The following is a 6,501-nucleotide window of genomic DNA, read 5'->3' as shown; positions in this document are numbered from 1 at the left end:
GTGGAACAAGTATTTGATTTCAATCAAATATTCTGAATTAAAGCACTGATTTAATTCTTGTGGAACAAGTATTTGATTTCATTAAAGATTTTATTTTTGTGGAATCAATTAGCTGTATTGATTTGATTTTTATTCCTTGATGGGAGGAATAATTAAGGTAACAGCTCTAATTGAGGGTCCCCTGACCTACCTATAAATAAGGCCTGTGTATTCCATCAATTGGCACTCACTGGTAGGCATAAGTCAGAAGAACCTCTCAATAAAATTGTTTAGTTTTAGTTTGATTGCTGTGGAGTCGTTCTTCAAGCTGCTTGAGCAAAGCAATGGCTGGAGGTACATATACACACACACACACACACATATATATATATATATTAAATTTCCGCTGCTAATTATATTGTTAATTAGCATTTATATATATTCAATTTCTTTCAAAAAACATAATCAAACGAAAAAAAAAAAAAAAAAAAGGTGCTCTTTTGCTGTATTTTTTGACCAAATGTTAAGATTATTCCTACTTTGTAGTTAATATACTTGCATTTAAACTTAAAAGCTTGGGCCTAACTATCATGCCGTCCAACCTTCATTGATAGAGTGACAGCTCGGACCAAGCTAGACCTTCATTTAGGGTATACCAGCTTTGGGCCTTCACTTATGTGATAAGATTATAACTCTAGTATTTGGGTTATATGCCTTACCATTAATTGTGGTTAGGGAAATGCTAGACATCCTAAGACTTCATTCTCAAAAGTTGTTCTTAAATGATGTGTCACTATCCCATGAGTTGGTGACACACTTCCCAAAATAATAAATCTTATGAGATGGTGACACATCATTTAAAAACTAACTTTTGGAAAGAAAATTTAGAATATGTAACATTCCTTTTATGGTTAAGGCTTTGTATATATATATAGAACTGTTACATGAGATAATATCAAAATTACAAATGGTTTATCACAACTAATGCTATCATTATCTTCACTTGAATTTGAATTCTTGATAACTGATAACTCTCTAACAATTTAGAACCTTACAGCTCAAGGCAAGTAAGGCTCTTTTTAAAATTTGTACGAATATTCATGGCTTATAGTTAATATACTTGTAATTATTTATAATTCATTTATAATTATTAAAAATTAAATAATTGGAAGCTAGGGTTCAGCTATAAAGCCAAGTTAAACCTTCATTGAGGGGATCCGGCTCCTCTCCAGTCCTAGGAAATATCCTAGGGCCATCATGCTGCAACATGTCCTACTTCAAAAATATTAATATTTAAAAAATAAATTAGTTATTCTTTAATATTTCAATTAATTAGTTATTGTTATTGTTTATGGTTAATATATTTTAATATTAAAAAAATTAAAATTCTTTTTTAATATATTTTTCATTTCAATAAAAAAAAAAAATTATTTTATGCCTTAACCCGGCCCCTTGCCCATTGCACTTCCTGATTCCGTCCTTGTAGAGATTGGAACATGCACATAATGCACATCTAAGATAATTATATGGTTTAAGATTTTTAAATTGGGAAATGCTATGTGTTCTTCTAGTGTTCTTCTTGTGTCCTCCCAATTCTGATGTGACTTTTAAAATCACCAATAGATTAAAAGTCAATAATGATAATCTTAAATTTAACGATGATTTTAAAAATTGCATCACAGTTAAGAGAACACTAGAAGAACGCCTAACATTTCTCTTTCAAATTTAACTCTTTACTTTATCAGTTATGAAATGTGTTTGAATACTATAAACTTAGGTGTAGCTGTTATTGTAAAATGGAAAAGTCGGCTCTATGTGAAAAGTCAGTAATTCCTCTACTTATTGAGAAACGTTGACTTATATATATATGCTTGTGTGAATGTGTTGACCCCACAATCGAATAGATTTTTTTTTTTTTTAATGCAGGTTTGGGCGTCTTGTCTTGTAGATCGAGTGTTGGATTCCTTTGTGTTGCTGTCTGGCGAGGCACTAATAATCATGCACACGTTTTCTAAACTTTATGTAGTAGTGACTTCCTAAAAAAATTGAAAAGAATATATAATTTTTTGGGGGTAAACTCCAAATTGTTTTTTCCTAAAAAATATGAAATATAATATTTAAACTTTTTTTGTTGAAAATATTTAAATATTTAATAAATAGAAAGATTCTTGTTTTCAACATGTGCCTTTCCTTCATTATTCCCTCAACTCTTTTATTCCTTTTACTTTCTTTATTCTCCTCAACTTTGAAGTTGTCTCCCAAATCTCCTCCCTCCTTCTACTCATTGCCAAAAAAAAAAAAAAAAAACTGATATAAGAATTGATTGAGATGACTACATCAGTATTGTGAGATAAAAATGCATCATTTAATGCGAACTTTGCTTTCTTCTTTTATAAAAACTTTCTGTTGAATCAATATTTCTTTATACCAAACGGTCTCTAAAATAGATTTTTTTTTCTTCTTATAATCTTAGGTCACAAATGGATCTATAAAATTGGTTTGATTCCGACATGTTTAGGTGACAAATGGATCATAGATCTATGATAAAGCTTTGATGCGAACATATGCTCATCAGTTAGTTGAAGAGCTCTGGGAACCTTCCTCACCAGAACTACAAATGTATGATCATATGACTTTACTTGTTGGAGTTGCAAAAGTAGAAAATGTTGAATGTCTAATTATAATTATTCGCTCTTATCCGGATCTCTTATGATAATTAGTAGATGAAGAGCAGGGGATTAGTTTATTTCACATTGCTATAATGTATCGGCAAGAGAACACTACAAAAAAAAGGCAATTTCTTCACGTGGCAAACAGTAAAATTTTTTTGGCACGTCAGTAAATGCTGACGTGTGAAAAGTAGCACGTCAACAAATTATTTACTGACGTGTTAAAAGTTACACGTCAACATTTACTAACGTGTTGAAAACAACATGTCAGTATTTCCTGACGTGTTATAATTAACACGTCAGTAAATTTGAACCAAATTTAATCTGACGTCATTTTAAATTTAATTATTAATTGATTGATTATTTACTGACGTGTCAAATACTGACACGTCAAGAATTATTGACGTGTCACTTTGACACGTCAAGAAATATTGACGTGTTACTTTGACACGTCAAGAAATATTGACGTGTCAAAGTGACACGTCAAGAAATCTTGACATGTCAGTTTGACACGTCAAGAAATCTTGACGTGTCACTTTGACACGTCAAGAAATTTCTTGACGTGTCACTTTCACTACAAGAAATTTGCTCATTAGCGGCGACCCAAAGTCGCCGCTAATGAGCAAAACGTCGCCGCTATTGATCAATAGCGGCGACACTTGGCCGCTATTCAGTTGCTGGTATTAATCCGCCACTGATGATCAATAGCGGCAACATTTCGGGTCGCCGCTATTGATGGGTCAATAGCGGCGACTTTTAGTCGCCGCTAATGACTTTTTTTGTTGCCGCAAAAAAAGCTTGAAATGGGCCGAGTGTCGCCGCTGATGATGGTCAATAGCGGCGACCATCTGGGTGGCTGCTATTGACTATCAATAGCGGCCACCTTCTAGGTCGCTGCTATTGATAATCGTAAGAATAAAAAAAATCATTAGCGGCGACCTTGAGGTCGCCGCTAATGATATTTAAAAAAAAAAAAAAAAAAAAACCTGCTTATAATAGATGTTATTATATAACAGTTATGAGAATTACATCAAGCCTATTTATAGTCAAATCGCTCGAGATAACTAAAGTTATGATTCCACAGCAGCTGAACAACTAGAAGTCATGAGCAATAAGAAATATAGCTCCTAACTTTCAAATACACAAACTGATCATTCCAAAAATTGACCCAAAAAGCATACACCCAACCTCCAAGCCTCCAGGGATGCAAAATGAAAGATCTTTGTATTTAAGAGGCAGCTGCTTTTCTGGAGGGTAACCTCAAACGAAGCACCCCAACCTGGGCTACCTGTCTCTTCATTATTAGCCATCCTAAAAAATATCCCTCCTGCATACAATAATACAAGTCTGAGATACACAAAGTTATTACAAAATCACTAGCTAAATTATAATACATATTCCGGCAGAAACACAAAGCTTGACACTCAAGACCTCACAATAGATTTTTAGTACCCTCAAGTCCTCTATTTTAACCCTAAAATTGTGCTTATAAAGATCTCCAAAAAACCTTAACATTATGTCCAAATCAGCATAAATTGTTGCTCGAAATCCAAAAATTCCAACAATCATATTGGGTATTACCTCTCCAAGAAATTAAGAAAACCAATCTCCTAAAATCAGTTTACAACAACCTTTGAAATCTTCCTGTGAGCTCCTGTTTGGCCAGAAATCTAAAGCCTGAGAAGTGAGAAAGGGAAACTTGTTTTATTAGAATCAAATGATCACCACATAGACAATAGGCCTATTCATGTATACAGCAAATTATCTCACTCCATACAAAGACATAAAACAGAGTACTTGTACCAAAAGAAGGAAAAATTCTGTTATCGCTAGAATAGGGTTTCAAAAACACACAAAAAAATGAAATAAGTTATGAACTATTCTAGTATTAAATGGAACTAACTTCCATTTTCTCACTGATTGCAGAGTGTTCTTCTAGTTAAAGAAATGTAAATCATGTTGGCCTTAAACTAATTAATTGCAATGCTTTTGTATTGCTTCATCATGTCATCATAGCACACATTGAGCATATAAATTACCTTGCACTCATTGTTAAACAAGTATTTAACTCAATCCTTCAGCACCATGAGATGACCAGACATGTTTGCCAAATTCTTCAAGTACCAAAATTTTCATAATCACAAACAACAGGGTATATTATGAAAGCTGGGTTGGTAATGCCAGGAATTCTATTGCCTAGCACTAACCATAGATTCTTATGCTTGCTACAAGGATCAAAACGAGAAAGCAAAGAAATGGATCCAAAAGCCCATCTATAATAGTATTCTCTGATCACCATAATCATATAGTTAATGTGTGTTTTAACAATAAACGACATATATTTTATTCCTAGACAAAAATTAATGCTAAAACATAATGACCACAAATGCTAGAAGCCATATATTCAAGACAAGACAAGAAAAGGCAGTTATTACCAGAAATTTCCACCTCCTTGTCGTTCTTGCAAAAGACAAGACCTGATCAAGGTGTCAATTGGTGATCCCCTAAGAACATTTCCAAGCTCTTTACATGTCTAGAGGATTAATCCCCCTCGGGTAAATATTAGTAACTGCTCTAACATCTCCTACACTTGTACACACCCTGCAATCAGATCCAGAATATATCAGAATACCAAACCCAGGGATTCAAACATGAATTGGAAAGAAAGGAATTAGAAGAAAAAAAAAACTGCATGCAAAGGTAAAGAAAACCCAACTTCAAATTTTATATTTTCTAGTTTTTTTTTAAATTGTTTTAGATCCAGAAAGTTGGCGCATATTAATTTAAGAACAGAGATCGCGGACGCTATTCAAACTCCAACTTGAAACAGGTCCCAAATTCGAGTCCTTTTCTCACAATTTCACGGCCAACAAACACAACCATTTAACATACATATATACAGCCCCTAAATGCGAGACGAATTTAAATTCCAAGCCCTAGAAATTAACGATCATGGATTCAAAATCTACGGGAACAGAAATCAGATACAATCAAATTCATACACCAAACAAGACGAAATCCCCACAAAATTTTTTATCATTGAATCCATGAATTTTTTAAAAAAAAAAGGGATTTTGAAGGAATCAGAGACGAAAAAACAAATACCTGCCTTTCCTAGGACTAGTAATTAATTGATGAAAAAATATATTACAATCAAGAAAATGAGAACAAATAAAGAAATACCTCAAGTGCCCAGCCATCAACAACAAAAAAAAAACAAAGAGTAGCCATCTGTAGTGGAAAAAGCATGCGCTTCTTGAATGTTCAAGCCAACGTCATACAGTAAGGAACTCAACTGAAATTGCATCATCACAAATTAAAATAGTAACTGAAAAGAAAGAAAAAATATCAATATGGATAGTATTGATATAGATAGAATATCTAACTAGTAAATTACTTTTGGAAGTTCCACATATAAGTATCAAATCAACTATTCTATCCACCATCAGATCTTGCAGAAGCCTGATCTGTTGCAATCTGTCTTAAGGCATATGAATTACAGAGAACTTGCTTTGGTGGTGACAAAGATACGTATGAAACAAGGGTAAGGGTACAAAGAAGTAGATGTTTTTGTTACTTGTGAACAATGGATCAAAACATATGGAGTGAAATCCACCATAATATGTATTTAGTGGACATTGAAAATTCAAAAATTTGTAAATAAAATCAGGACTGTGGGCAGGAGACTAAAAAGAAAACGGAGGATTATGTAACTAGAACATGATGGATGAAGGAGAGAAATGCTTCTTTAGAGTTTCAATTGACTGATAACTACCAATATACCAAAAACTACTATGAAATGTCAAAACACCAACCAAGCTTCTGCCACACAACATTGAGCCATAACAAAAAT

The 6,501-nt window shown here is 33.2% G+C and overlaps 1 long non-coding RNA gene and 1 pseudogene across 2 annotated transcripts; one reads left to right on the top strand and one right to left on the bottom strand.

Annotated features, from left to right (window-relative positions):
- The window catches only part of LOC132169772 (glutamate receptor 2.5-like), a 34,221-nt pseudogene that overhangs the window by 3,627 nt on the left and 24,093 nt on the right, over nt 1-6,501 (top strand).
- LOC132172591 (uncharacterized) lies at nt 3,641-6,203 on the bottom strand. 2 transcript variants are annotated; one of them, XR_009439165.1, is made up of 5 exons: nt 6,046-6,203; nt 5,832-5,943; nt 5,084-5,249; nt 4,230-4,325; nt 3,641-3,975 (listed from the first exon to the last, which is right to left on the bottom strand). It is a non-coding gene; the product is annotated as an uncharacterized LOC132172591 (long non-coding RNA). The 2 variants fall into 2 exon arrangements; XR_009439164.1 differs by having other exon boundaries at nt 5,832-6,203.

This window comes from Corylus avellana, chromosome ca2, assembly GCF_901000735.1.
Source record: "Corylus avellana chromosome ca2, CavTom2PMs-1.0".
Lineage (NCBI taxonomy): Eukaryota > Viridiplantae > Streptophyta > Magnoliopsida > Fagales > Betulaceae > Corylus > Corylus avellana.
The sequence above is the reverse complement of the archived record's forward strand: the minus strand, read 5'-3'. Positions and strand labels throughout refer to the sequence as shown.